Source organism: Phalangium opilio, unplaced genomic scaffold (assembly GCF_054372755.1).
Source record: "Phalangium opilio isolate 3A_F unplaced genomic scaffold, DU_Popi_V2 ptg000521l_1, whole genome shotgun sequence".
Classification (NCBI taxonomy): Eukaryota; Metazoa; Arthropoda; class Arachnida; order Opiliones; family Phalangiidae; genus Phalangium; species Phalangium opilio.
Window position 1 is genome coordinate 1,011,345 of NW_028324240.1, and position 15,338 is coordinate 1,026,682.

Sequence of the window (15,338 nt, forward strand, 5' to 3'; positions counted from 1 at the left end):
AGAAAGGATTACGTCGTTCTCGCTTATCAGACGTTACCAGAGAAATAAGACCCAGCTTTGTCGTTGTTGATAAGGGGAAAAAATGAGAGAGAGAGAGATGATGATGATGATCATTACTTTATTTAGGAGTGAAAACTGCCCTAACCATTATAGGGTTGCATATACACAGTGTACCAAATCAGTCGCGTGACATCGTTAACCAAGTATTTAAAATATTTTTTTTTATTTTAGTTTAAACAAAGCTAAGTTAATTAAGAAGAATGGAGATGGAGGTTAAGCTGCGCAATTGAATCTCTTAGCACAGATATTGCAATGTCCGTTAAAATTTGTTCGTGCAGGCGAAACCGGCGGGTGAAATCAACCCAGAATTTGAGAATTGTTCCTCAGGAGCCCACGAACAACCCGATCGTTTCCCAGTCAACAATGTCAGGGTACTTGTTTCGAAAATAATCGTGGGTGGAGTCCATGCACAATTTCTTTTCTGCGTTTACTGACAATGCTTGATCTAGTTGCTTTTCAAAGCGAATCGTGGGGTTTAAGATGAAACCGCGGGGATGTTTATTACCCGTCGATAGAAGATCCATATGCCAGGTTATGTTATTCCTATCTAGGACTACTAGGTCAGCCCTATTGTTGGTGTTGGTTATGGAGTCAACACAGTGAACTTCTTTGTGGACTTCGTATCCCGAGTGTCAGTTGAGTTTCAAGTTTATTTACGACGTTATTATGTCTTGAAATCACCATCTCATTGGTTCTTGGGCAATCTTGTAGAACGTGACACAAGGTTTCTTTCTTCATTCAGAATCCGCATGAGGTGGTTCCGTCGGATCGCTTTTTAGTACCTCGGGTGGCACAACTGTTTGAATTCATTTTGATGGCTGATGTCCATTGGGATGACGATAGGCCCTTTCCTGTGACCATATATGAATTAGCTTTCGGGTATTCGGCAAATTGCATCACCCTAAGCCTTTTCCCGGGAGATTACTCCACTCCTCGAATGCCTGACGACGTAACAGGTCTCTTAACCTTTGGACTGGCGGTGCCTCTCCTTGTTCGTCTACCTGAATGGACAATTTCTCCAAACATTCCTTCGTTCTTGGGCGATCCTCTACATGCATTTAATGTACTATCATCTACCGCCTTCAGTTTCATACTGATGTTATAGTGCTGTAAGTATGCCTTCCAGGAAGCTCGAACTATACCAAGACCTCTATATTTTCGCGAGGAGTATAGCATCGAATCAGGAGTGTCCTTCGGGATTAATAATATTTGTTTAACCGCTCCCTTGGTTCGCCTGTCTGAGGGGCGGATTACTGACCACTGCGACCGCTTTTCGTACTCGATCATTCGAAGACGATTAGTCGGTTCTAAGGTGACCGTGTTTCTTGGTTCGCGAAAGTTTACCTTTCGGGAATCGAGATCTGTTTAAATCTCGTGTTTCGTCTCGTTCGTCGACTCGCAGTGGCGTTGTCGCACGTTCGATTCGTGCTATGCCTTAAAAACAATAAGGACCAGAGCGGCTTCCGAGTAATGCGTAAAAACATTTTCTCGGCAAGTTCGTCTCGCGATGGTCCGGGCCATTCGAACGATTTCGGTCCTCGATCTAATTCGTTCGACGTGGTCGGTTTTACGCTTGTTTTCGTAAGAAACGGCGTTCGGCTACGCGTCTCGATGCTTTCGAAAGCGCGCCCTAGGGTTCTTTCCGAAGGATTCTGCGGGCGGGTTAATAGGAAGTTACGCTAGCCACCTCGATTCATTAAAACTGTCGACCTCAGATCAGACGAGATAACCCGCTGAATTTAAGCATATAAATAAGCGGAGGAAAAGAAATCAACAGAGATTCCCTTAGTAGCGGCGAGCGAACAGGGAGAAGCCCAGCACCCAAGCGCCCGTCCCAATGGGGCGGGAGTGCTATTTGGTGTTTAGGAGTAGCGCGACCGAAGGTTGACCTAAGCGCAAGTCCCCCTGACTGAGGCTCTCGCCCATAGAGGGTGCAAGGCCCATAGTCGCTTATGGTCTCCGGCGGAAGCAAAACTCCTTGGAGTCGGGTTGCTTGAGAGTGCAGCCCTAAGTGGGTGGTAAACTCCATCTAAGGCTAAATACGACCACGAAACCGATAGCGAACAAGTACCGTGAGGGAAAGTTGAAAAGAACTTTGAAGAGAGAGTTCAAGAGTGCGTGAAACCGTTTAGAGGTAAACGGGTGGGCCCTCGAAGGTGATCGTCGGAGGGATTCAGTCGGACGTGACCGCGTGCGTCGTTCGTCTCTAACGGTGCGGACCTCGGTCGGCCGGGCGGGCGATTGCTGCGGGCCATTTGGCGCATTTCCTTCCGTTCGAACTACGCTGTGACCGGTCTGGTCATTGAAAGTTGTCCGTCTTTGAAAGCGGGCGCCGGAAGGTGGCCGGTGGTTTCTCCCTCGCGGAGTTTCTACCGGTGTTTTAGCCAGCTCGTTTCACGAGTGAGCGTTCGCCAGACCGGGGACGATTTTAGCCCTGTGCGGGCTACGCCGAGCACTACTTTTATCGGGAACGAAGCGGCGGGACAGGTATTGTCGTTTGGTTTGTCGTTTCACCTTTGCGTGAGCGGCTGCCTGCGATCTCCGCTGGTTTCCGTTCGCACTCGTCGATGCTCAGGTGGTCAGCAGCGAGTAGGTCGGTAACCCACCCGACCCGTCTTGAAACACGGACCAAGGAGTCTAACATGTGCGCGAGTCATTGGGTCTTGAATAGGCCCAAAGGCGAAATGAAAGTGAAGACCGGTTCGGCCGGTTGCCTTGGGATCCCGCGAGCCTCGCGTTCGTGGGCGCACCAAGGGCCCGTCCCGATCGCCTCGTCGACGGGGCGGAGCAAGAGCGTACACGTTGGGACCCGAAAGATGGTGAACTATGCCTGGGCAGGACGAAGCCAGAGGAAACTCTGGTGGAGGTCCGCAGCGATTCTGACGTGCAAATCGATCGTCAGACCTGGGTATAGGGGCGAAAGACTAATCGAACCATCTAGTAGCTGGTTCCCTCCGAAGTTTCCCTCAGGATAGCTGGCACTCGGAGAATGCAGTCTCATCCGGTAAAGCGAATGCTTAGAGGCCTTGGGGTCGAAAAGACCTCAACCTATTCTCAAACTTTAAATGGGTGAGAAGTCCGGTTTGCTCGACTGAAGCCCGGACGGCAACTTGGATGCGAGTGCCAAGTGGGCCACTATTGGTAAGCAGAACTGTCGCTGTGGGATGAACCAAACGCCGGGTTAAGGGACCCGATACGAGACGCTCATGAGATTCCATGAAAGGTGTTGGTTGCTATAGACAGCAGGACGGTGGCCATGGAAGTCGGAATCCGCTAAGGAGTGTGTAACAACTCACCTGCCGAAGCAACTAGCCCAGAAGATGGATGGCGCTCCAGCGTCGACCCCATACCCGGCCGCCGCGGCCGAATAAACCATGGTGTTTTAAGCCGCGGTGAGTAGGAGGGGCGCAGAGGCGCGCGTCGAAGGTGCCGAGCGTAAGCTCGCCTGGAACCGCCTCTGGTGCAGATCTTGGTGGTAGTAGCAAATATTCAAGTGAGAACCTTGAGGACTGAGGTGGAGAAGGGTTCCATGTGAACAGCAGTTAATCATGGGTCAGTCGGTCCTAAGGGATAGGAGAAATCCGTTCCGAGGCGGGACCTCTCATTCGCATGTCCCGCTGGTGACCGAAAGGGAATCGGGTTAATATTCCCGAACCCGGACACGGAGATCGTCCCCTTCGGGGGTACATTGCGGTAACGCAAACGAGCTCGGAGACGTCGACGGAAGTCCCGGGAAGAGTTGTCTTTTCTTTGTAAGGATTCGACTCCCTGGAATCGGCTCGCCCGGAGAAAGGGATGGTGTTTCCGTAAAGCACCGCGCCTCTTGCGGTGTCCGGAGCGCTCCCGTCGGCCCTTGAAAATCCGAGTGAGAGGTAGTGATTTTCGTGCCGGACCGTACCCATATCCGCAGCAGGTCTCCAAGGTGAACAGCCTCTAGTCGATAGAAAAATGTAGGTAAGGGAAGTCGGCAAAACCGATCCGTAACTTCGGGACAAGGATTGGCTCTGAGGGCTGGGCCGATCGGGCTGAGGTCCGAAGCGGGTCTGGCACTGCACCGGGACTGGGCGAGACCGACCGGCAACGGTTTGGTTGAGCCCGGACCAGCGTCGGGGCCTTCCCGTGGAATATTTCAGCTGCGCGGCGTGCTGGGTCTCGTGCCTGGCGCGACCGTTTCGGTCGGCAACTAACAGCCAACTCAGAACTGGCACGGACCAGGGGAATCCGACTGTCTAATTAAAAAAAAGCATTGCGATGGCCGTTGATCGGTGTTGACGCAATGTGATTTCTGCCCAGTGCTCTGAATGTCAAAGTGAAGAAATTCAACCAAGCGCGGGTAAACGGCGCTAGTAGGTGTCGCTAGCCGTCGTTAACTCCGTGTGGCCAGGGAAACGCTGCCTGTCCGGAGATAGGGAGTCTAGTACTTGACCACGGATGCCTTGAGCTCTGGGGTAAATTCCGCCTAAAGCGTGGTGCTATGCCTGGTGGCTTCGGCCTCTGTGTATCCGTTTCGGCGGGTAAGCGCATCCCGTGATTAAGTGGAGGGGTCTCCAAACGATCCTTGTCGCAATCAATGACATTGGTCAACAGTTACCCGCGCAAAAGCAATGCGCCCATTTAGGGTCTGCTTGCTCCACTAGCATGCGAAACGGCTTAGTTTCTCAATAGCGATGGTCTTAGTAGCATGCCGGAGATTTACCCTAAGTAAGGGTTTTTCTTCTCCGATTGGTGACGGCACGCCCGAGGTGGTCATGAAGTCCCCGGTTTTCTACTGGGGCAGACTACGCAAGCGTGTGTTTTGGCATACTGGGCAGGTGTAGGCCAAGCCTGCTCTCTGGGGCGGGGAGTGGCCCCAGAAAGGTGCGCCCTGCCTTCTCAGGGTGAAATCCCGGTCTTTAGTTGACGCCAGTAACGAAAAGGTGTGGTCCCGGCTAGGCCCACGGTGATACCTACCGTGTACATACCTTAGTAGGCGAACCGCATGTGCACTTCCTTCACTGGGGGTGTTAGTCCCGCTTCTTTGAGGCGCGGGCCCGCCTGGCGGCGGCAGGCGCTCGTAACTAAAGACTCCCTTATGGTAGCCAAATGCCTCGTCATCTAATTAGTGACGCGCATGAATGAATTAACGAGATTCCCACTGTCCTTATCTACATGGGCGACGGTGGCTTCTAGAGAGGCCCCGCCCCCCTCAAACATGCGCCTATCCCAGGGTCCACCTCCGAGACCACAAGCTCCTCCTCTGCATCCGCAAGCTGCCGCTGCCGCTGCTACTGCTCCCAAACAACCTAAAAAAAGGCCACCCCTGCACTTACCTCTGATCCCGCGTCGGTCGTACTAGTCCGCTCGAAAGACGAGTCGGTGTCCTCGGATGACCTGAAAAAGAAAATAATGCGCCATATTAATCCAGCTCAGCTAAAAATTGGAATTGACGCCATTCGCTCCTCTCGTAACAATGGCCTTGCAATTCGCTGCACTAAAAAAGCGGACGCCGACGTTCTACGGGACTTTGTCAGCGGCTCGACTTCACTGAACTCTCAACTTGTTCTTTCGGCTCCGGTATCTAACAACCCTATGTTAATTGTCATTGGGGTCAGCAAAGACATTCAAAAGGAAGAATTGTTCCATACAATTCTTGCTCAGAACCATCTTGACATCCCCCCATCAGATATCCGTGTGCCGTCCTTCCCGTTGAGGGCATAAGCCCTCAACGGGAAGGACGGCACTAATAACTGGGTTATATTCTGCACCTCCGATGCCTTTTCTACTCTCAAGAAACTGCGTAAACTAAAAATTGGTTGGACGAACAATATGGTTCGAGAATACATTAACGTTCCGCACTGCTACAACTGTGGCCAACTTGGCCATGTTAGTACGACGTGCGAGGGCACTAAACATTGCACACTGTGTGGTGGTGAACACGACTACAAAAAATGCACTAGTTCGACATCTTGCTGCATTAACTGTACCACTGCCAATGCGACTCGCACTGATAAATTCGACACGCGCTCGCACTAACTACAAAACCACCACTGCACTTCCACCAATCCAAAACATCCCCGATGATGACTAACAAGTCTCTCACGTTTGCTCAGCTCAATATTGGTCATGGTCAAGTGGCCACAGCCTTTCTGCGACAATTAAGTTTAGAACAAAAATTCGATGTACTTCTTACTTCTGACCCTTACATTCTCCACGACTCTGTCGTTGGCTACCCGGTTACTTCAAGGATATACGCCTCTGATACAGCCCCGAAATGTGCTATTATCATTTTGAAAAAAGCCGTTCACGTCCTGCTCTTATCAGCGGAGCCCGACTAAGTAATTGTAGAATTACGCCACAGAGGCACTCAAATGCGTCCCTCATGCGTCTACGCCACACCAACGTGCAACTACGATCAGTTCCTGTTTCGCCTTAACGCTTCCTTGGATTCATACGGGGCTTCCTACACTCTCATAACGGGTGACTTTAACGCAAAACATTCACTATGGGGCTCCACGATCACGGATCAACGGGGTCTACTCACCACTGATCTCATTCACAGTCGTAATTACTATGTTCACAACGATGCAACCTATGGCCCTACGTTTGAGGGTCGGGGTAGTAGTTACATCGATCTTACCATCTCGTCACTAGACTTAATCGACCTAGTGACTAATTGGCGAATTCTTTCTACGGACACTTTGTCCGACCACCGCTGTATATGCTTCTCAGTAGAAGCTCTACCTACCGATCATGTTTACAACACCGGTTACAGTATTAAGAACGTCGATTGGACCGTTTTCAGAACCGTCGCTACTTTTGAACTCGCTAGTCTTCCCGTCCCGATCCCTCTAAATGAGGCATCCATTAATGACTTCGTCCAAGTTTATACTGATAAAGTTCTGCAGCTCTGCGACAGATACTTTAAAAAGAAACCGGCACAAAGAACTTACAAAGCAGTTCCATGGTGGTCTAACGCCCTCCACAATCAACGAAAGAAACTAAACGCTATGCGGCGGCGTTACCAGCGCACTACGGATCCGGCACTCCGTGCCGCTCGTCAGCTTGCCTACAAGAAGGAACTAGCAGGTTTTAAAACCAATATCAGACATGCGAAATTAGAGTCGTGGCACAACTTCTGCTCAGAAGTCAGTGCCGCGGACCCGTTTTCTTTACCGTATAAACTATGCACACGGAAACTGATGGGCTCATTGGCTCTTTCTTCCGTTAGGGACGCCCAAGGGGTTCTCACCACTAATCTTAAGGATACCGCCACCGTAATCGTCAACACCTTATTCCTGCCTGACGAGACTGAGCAAGATCTTCCTTATGACTCCCAGGTACGCGAGAGTGTCCGTACGCCGCCAGCCACCACTAATGATTTACCTTTCACGATTGCGGAAATTAAAGATACGATTAACTCCATACCCTCCAATAGTGCCGCTGGCCTTACAGCTGTACCCATGGAGGTCATGTTACCACTCCATGACTCATGCCCTGACATACTACTTAACCTCTATAACAGCTGCCTATCCATTGGTTACTTCCCTAAGGCTTGGAAGCCCTCCAAATTGATTCTCATCTCCAAACCGGGCCGCGATCCAACTAGCCCACGATCGTATAGACCAATTTGCCTTCTTGAAACCATCGGGAAAATCCTAGATAAAATGTTGACGAATCGCCTTACTCACTTTCTGGAAACGAACGCACTGCTCGACAGTCGCCAGTTTGGATTTCGGCAGGGTAAATCCACAATACACGCTCTTTCAAGAGCAGACTTATTCATTCGCCAAAACAGGCGCGATGGTCTCCATACTTCTCTCATCTCCTTAGACATCGAAGGCGCATTCGACAACGCTTGGATCCCTTCCATATTAGGATCACTGAAATTGAAGCATTGTCCGAGTAACCTTTATTCCCTCATTTGCAGCTTAATTACCGACCGTACCACATGTTTCACGACACCCAGTTTCACTCTGTCGAAATCAATAACTCGCGGAGTGCCTCAGGGTTCATGCTTAGGCCCAACCCTTTGGAATGTTGTTTTTGATACAATCTTCCACATTGTGCGTGACCCTCAAACAGAACTTCAAGGTTTTGCCGATGACGTCCTGTGCATCATATGGGCCCGTTCTAGACGAGCTCTAGAAGCGCAAGGCAATGTGCTCCTCAACTCCGTTCACCAATGGTGCGTCAAAAACAAACTCACTCGTAACCCCGCCAAATCTAAAGCAATCACATTTTCCAAACCGGGTTGTACCTTATCCCGCTCTCCGCGATTAGTTATGGGTTCTGCTGCCGTTCCTACCGTAACTGAACTCCACATACTTGGTGTTACTCTCGATCGGGTCTCACTTACCTGCCACATCTCGAACATGTTGAACGCAAAGTCTCCACAGCTTTACAACAAATTTCTGCAATTGCTCGCAAAACCTGGGGGGTCCAGGGTGATGCTTTAAAGGCTATTTATAAGAAAGCAATCGAACGCCTCATAGTCTATGGATGCGGCGTCTGGTTCCCAGCTACCAATTACTCGGCGATCGTTCGCCGTCTTACCACCATTCAACGGGCTTGCCTTCTCCGTATAGCTCGTTCCTACCGCACCACCTCAACAGCTGCCCTCCAAGTCCTCACGGGAGTCTTGCCCCTTCATCTGACCGCCAGTCAGGAAGCGGCACCTTCCGCAATTTTCACCTAAAAGAAAAAACTAAACACGTTAATACTTACCTCGAAATCACACCTTATCTTCCTGATGTTCCACCATATTTTGTTCATCCTGCCAAACGCTTCACACTGCCGTGCTTGGAATGCCCACCAACCGGCATAGGCCTTGAGATCTACACGGACGGCTCTCGCTTCGACGACGGTGTCGGATGCGCGATCTTGTTCTTCCACAACCTTGATATTATCGTCACACGCAAATTCCACCTCAATCTTGAATGCACCATCTATATCGCGGAACTTGTTGCCATTGAACAGGCCCTAAAATGGTTGCTAGGCAACGACATCTCCGATCCCGTGACTATATTTACGGATAGTCTTTCCGCAGTTGCTGCTTTTCGATCCCCTAGAAACACCGCACAATTGGTTCACAGTATACGCCATTTAGTCTCCCGCCTGCCCCTTGTCCGTATATCATGGACAAAAGCACACGTAGGCACGCACGGAAATGAGATCGCTGATACTCACGCTAAAGAAGCGGCTCATAAACTTGATATTCCAACTATTACCATTCCTCCAACGCTTCAATGGCTTAAAAGCAATCTACTTCGCACTTCGTTAATCTCATGGCAGACTGAATGGACAACGAGTTCCAAGGGTCGTCTCACTCACATGCTCTTCCCAACGGTCTCCACCACCGGTCCGGGCTCAGACTACTATCTTTCGCAAGTTTACACGGGACATGGAAAGTTTCCCGCATACCTTTACAACCTCGGCCATCACTCAAATCCGTGCTGCGCTTGCGGCGCCCTTCTGGCAAACATAGAGCATTATATGCTGCACTGTCCTCTAACTGAGGGTTTCAAACCTAGTGACGAATTGGACGATGATCTGCACAACCTTCCGATCAACGAAAATAACGTGGGCCAACTACGCAACTTAATGAAATTTATAATAAACAATTTTGATTTAATCTCTATACAAACCAAAATGTCCGCCATGCCATTTAAACCTCACTGCCCACCCTTGCCAAATTATATTATTTATTTTTAATTTATTCTTATTTTTATTTATGTGTCTATATCATCTATAGTTTATTTACAACCTTATTTTATTTACAACAAAAAAAATAACTAGGCTCCCTCGCTGTTGAAGATGTGCATAATGCATCTTCTTCGAAAATTAACAATAACTCTGTTGTGTACCAATTCGTATGGTGCAGAGTATAATCAAAACCTAATGTCCCTATCTACTATCTAGCGAAACCACAGCCAAGGGAACGGGCTTGGCAAAAACAGCGGGGAAAGAAGACCCTGTTGAGCTTGACTCTAGTCTGACTCTGTGAAGAGACATGAGAGGTGTAGCATAAGTGGGAGGTCGCTCGCGGCCGCCGGTGAAATACCACTACTTTCATCGTTTCTTTACTTACTCGGTGAAGCGGAGAGCGAACCGTAAGGTTCACCTTTCTAGCACTAAGCGCCGGGCTCTCGTGGCTCGGCGCGATCCGCTCCGAGGACAGTGTCAGGCGGCGAGTTTGACTGGGGCGGTACATCAGTCAAAAGGTAACGCAGGTGTCCTAAGGCGAGCTCAGCGAGGACAGAAACCTCGCGTAGAGCAAAAGGGCAAATGCTGGCTTGATCTTGATTTTCAGTATGAATACGGACCGCGAAAGCGGGGCCTATCGATCCTTTTGACTTTAAGAGTTTTAAGCAAGAGGTGTCAGAAAAGTTACCACAGGGATAACTGGCTTGTGGCGGCCAAGCGTTCATAGCGACGTCGCTTTTTGATCCTTCGATGTCGGCTATTCCTATCATTGCGAAGCAGAATTCGCCAAGCGTTGGATTGTTCACCCAATAATAGGGAGCGTGAGCTGGGTTTAGACCGTCGTGAGACAGGTTAGTTTTACCCTACTGTTGACTCGTCGTTGCGATAGTAATCCTGCTTAGTACGAGAGGAACCGCAGGTTCGGACACTTGGTACATGTGCTTGGTCGAGCGGCCAGTGGTGCGAAGCTACCATCCGTGGGATTATGACTGAACGCCTCTAAGTCAGAATCCCGTCTAGTCGCTGCAACGATATCGTTCGTGCCTTTTGCGTTTGTTGGCTACGCTAGTCGAGACGCGCTTTACGCGTCGGTCTCGGCGAAAAAGCCTCCTTAACAAAAGCGCTACAAAGCTTGCAGAGTTCGCGGCTTTGGCTTTTAGATTCTCACCTTCGGAGAAACGTAATGGCACCAATTCGTCCGTAGACGACCTAGGTACCGGTCGGGGTGTTGTACTTAATAGAGCAGCCACCATACTGCGATTTATTGAGACTCATCCCTTGACTGGAGGGTTTGTAACCTCGTGTGGGGGTTTCCAAACAACCGTTTTCTTATTTTTTTTGTTATACTCAAGTTCCTTAACTACGGTATCCTTATTTATAGATTATGACGTTTTTTTTAAATCTTTTTTATTTTTTTTTTGCATGTCCACAAACTACGGGAGGTTTTTTAGTTTTTATTTCTAATGAAATGATAATAATAAAAATCAGTTGTGGAGTTTCGTTAATAGGTTCGCTGGCGTCACTTTTTTTCATTATTATAGTGACATTTCTCTACCTTCAACCACCTGATACCCCCCTATACCCCCCCAAATTCAAAGGTCCGCGTTTTGTCTAGGCGTCCCTATTTACTTTGTGCCCAAACCATTCCTTGAAAATGACACCCTGCTTGCTACTCCTAAATCCTCCACCTCACTTATCGTCGCTTAGTATTAGGTATGATATGAAGTCGGAGGGGAAGTTCGGAAGCCTGAGAGCATTCATATAGCTATAGGTATATAATATATATAGAGATGTACGTACGTACGTAACTATCTAAGTATGTATGTACGTAAGTAGGTAAGTACGTATGTATGTATATATATACGTATGTATTCATTCATTCATTTATTTATTTCGTTCCTTTTAGCAGGAATCCCGTTACCTTGCTTGCTTGCTTGCTTATTTGCTTATTTGCTTGCTTGCTTATTTGTTTGTTTGCTTGCTTGCTTGCTTGCTTGCTTGCTTGCTTGCTTGCTTCCTTGCTTGCTTGCTTATTTGCTTATTTGCTTGCTTGCTTATTTGCTTATTTGCTTGCTTCCTTGCTTGCTTGCTTATTTGCTTATTTATTTGCTTGCTTGCTTCCTTCCTTCCTTCCTTCCTTCCTTTTATTTATTTATCTATTTTTTAATTTTCTTATTTATTTATTTATTTATGTATTTTGGTAACCCAAACTTTCATTAATCAAGCTACGTGAACGCAGCCAAACTTCGGAAGCTATCATTACTATTTATTTTAGTTTTTGTCGATTATTTACCCAGGACTCGGAATTAGGGCGTAAATTTAGAATAATGCGGTTATGTGAGTAAGCCGTCTTACACTTCATTTCCTCACCATAAAACACTGTCAATAAAAGTTTAACTTCATTCCGTTAATTTATATGAACCCCGCACTCCCTTCGCATAGTGAAAAAAGAGTGTTAGTGAGTTCATGTTTTTAACGGGCTTCGGGAAAAATTATTGTAATGTTAAAAATTTGAAAATTCCCGAACTGGTAAGTTTTCCCTAATACTTATGTTCCACACTACTATTGTGGAGCGTGTTCGTTTTGTCTTTTAATTTAAATCATCAATTGATGCAAATTGTCTCTACAATTTCAAGCATCAATTTGTGATAATTGAAAGGCAAAGAAAAACGTCACGTGTCCCGTTGCTTCTGGCGGGTACGAAAGTGTAGCCGACTTTCGGCCGTCGATCGAAGCGATAATTTTATCAGCTAGTCCCAGATCGTCCTCGTAACGGAGGTGCGACGTTGGTGGGCCAACTGGTAATAATTGCTATTCGATGGTGAGTTTGTCTCGTAAGGGGCAATAATCCAAGTACCTCAGCGTTCACGCTCGAACACGGCGATTGAAATATATCGCCTCGGGTGAATGAATCGAGAAACAGAAGCGAAGAAAACCGTTCCCGAGAGGGTTCGGCTTCTCGTTTTTTACGTCGATAAAGTTTGAGCCGTCCGCTTCAAGCGGCGGTTCTACGACGCCTTTAACCCGGCTCGTCGATTCTTAATCGGGCCGGTCGTAGTGCGCGACTGGCCGATAGCGAACAAGTACCGTGAGGGAAAGTTGAAAAGAACATTGAAGAGAGAGCTCAAGAGTGCGTGAACCCGTTTAGAGGTAAACGGGTGGGCCCTCGAAGGTGATCGTCGGAGGGATTCAGTCGGATGTGACCGCGTGCGTCGTTCGTCTCTAACGGTGCGGACCTCGGTCGGCCGGGCGGGCGATTGCTGCGGGCCGTTTGGCGCATTTCCTTCCGTTCGAACTACGCTGCGACCGGTCTGGTCACTGAAAGTTGTCCGTCTTTGAAACCGGGCGCCGGAAGGTGGCCGGTGGTTTCTCCCTCGCGGAGTTTCTACCGGTGTTTTAGCCAGCTCGTTTCACGAGTGAGCGTTCGCCAGACCGGGGACGATTTTAACCCTGTGCGGGCTACGCCGAGCACTCCCTTTATCGGGAACGAAGCGGCGGGGCAGGTGTTGTCGTTTGGTTTGTCGTTTCACCTTTGCGTGAGCGGCTCCCTGCGATCTCCGCTGGTTTCCGTTCGCACTCGTCGATGCTCAGGTGGTCAGCAGCGAGTAGGTCGGTAACCCACCCGACCCGTCTTGAAACACGGACCAAGGAGTCTAACATGTGCGCGAGTCATTGGGTCTTGAATAGGCCCAAAGGCGAAATGAAAGTGAAGACCGGTTCGGCCGGTCGTGGGCGCGGTCGTGGGCAAACCCGAGGGCCCGTCCCGATCGCCTCGTCGACAGGACGGAGCAAGAGCGTACACGTTGGGACCCGAAAGATGGTGAACTATGCCTGGGCAGGACGAAGCCAGAGGAAACTCTGGTGGAGGTCCGCAGCGATTCTGACGTGCCAATCGATCGTCAGACCTGGGTATAGGGGCGAAAGACTAATCGAACCATCTAGTAGCTGGTTCCCTCCGAAGTTTCCCTCAGGATAGCTGGCACTCGGAGAATGCAGTCTCATCCGGTCGAAAAGACCTCAACCTATTCTCAAACTTTAAATGGGTGAGAAGTCCGGTTTGCTCGACTGAAGCCCGGACGGCAACTTGGATGCGAGTGCCAAGTGGGCCACTTTTGGTAAGCAGAACTGGCGCTGTGGGATGAACCAAATGCCGGGTTAAGGGGCCCGATACGAGACGCTCATGAGATCCCATGAAAGGTGTTGGTTGCTATAAACAGCAGGACGGTGTCCATCGAAGTCGTAATCCGCTAAGGAGTGTGTAACAACTCACCTGCCGAAGCAACTAGCCCTGAAAATGGATGGCGCTCCAGCGTCGACCCCATACCCGGCCGCCGCGGCCGAATAAACCATGGTGTTTTAAGCCGCGGTGGGTAGGAGGGGCGCAGAGGCGCGCGTCGAAGGTGCGGAGCGTAAGCTCGCCTGGAGCCGCCTCTGGTGCAGATCTTGGTGGTAGTAGCAAATACTCAAGTGAGAACCTCGAGGACTGAGGTGGAGAAGGGTTCCATGTGAACAGCAGTTAACATGGGTCAGTCGGTCCTAAGGGATAGGAGAAATCCGTTTCGAGGCGGGACCTCTCATTCGCGAGTCCCGCTGGTGACCGAAAGGGAATCGGGTTAATATTCCCGAACCCGGACACGGAGATCATCCCCTACGGGGGTAAATTGCGGTAACGCAAACGAGCTCGGAGACGTCGACGGGAGTCCCGGGAAGAGTTGTCTTTTCTTTGTAAGGATTCGACTCCCTGGAATCGGCTCGCCCAGAGATAGGGATGGTGTTTCCGTTAAGCACCGCGCCTCTTGCTGTGTCCGGAGCGCTCCCGTCGGCCCTTGAAAATCCGAGTGAGAGGTAGTGATTTTCGTGCCGGACCGTACCCATATCCGCAGCAGGTCTCCAAGGTGAACAGCCTCTAGTCGATAGAAAAATGTAGGTAAGGGAAGTCGGCAAAACCGATCCGTAACTTCGGGACAAGGATTGGCTCTGAGGGCTGGGCCGATCGGGCTGAGGTCCGAAGCGGGTCTGGCACAGCACCGGGACTAGGCGAGACCGACCGGCAACGGTTTGGTTGAGCCCGGACCAGCGTCGGGGCCTTCCCGTGGAATATTTCAGCTGCGCGGCGTGCTGGGTCTCGTGCCTGGCGCGACCGTTTCGGTCGGCAACTAACAGCCAACTCAGAAATGGCACGGACCAGGGGAATCCGACTGTCTATTTAAAACAAAGCATTGCGATGGCCGTTGATCGGTGTTGACGCAATGTGATTTCTGCCCAGTGCTCTGAATGTCAAAGTGAAGAAATTCAACCAAGCGCGGGTAAACGCAGCCTTGGTAGGTGTCGCCTCCTGCGTTCGCTCCGCGTGGTCCGGCTGGGTCCTGCCTGTTTCAGAGCCAGGTGGGATTCGGTGCGGGGCCACATAGGGTCCCGTGAGCTCAGCCTTCCCCCGGAAGGGGAAGAACTGGCGCTCTAATCGGGGCCCGTGCCGGTGAAAGGGTTCCACCGTACCCGGAGGATAGCCGCTGGGTGACTCTTCTGTGATATTAGGGTGTGGTTCTTGAGTAGCGGGCGGAGTGTCTTACGCCCTTGATCTACGAAATGTTCTTGGG

At 49.9% G+C, this 15,338-nt stretch overlaps 2 pseudogenes; both read left to right on the plus strand.

The window, feature by feature from the left end:
* Positions 1 to 1,766: 1,766 nt before the first annotated feature.
* LOC149589679 (large subunit ribosomal RNA) lies at positions 1,767 to 11,036 on the plus strand (annotated as a pseudogene).
* A 2,348-nt stretch (positions 11,037 to 13,384) lies between these two features.
* Positions 13,385 to 14,653, plus strand: LOC149589680 (large subunit ribosomal RNA; annotated as a pseudogene).
* Positions 14,654 to 15,338: the final 685 nt, after the last annotated feature.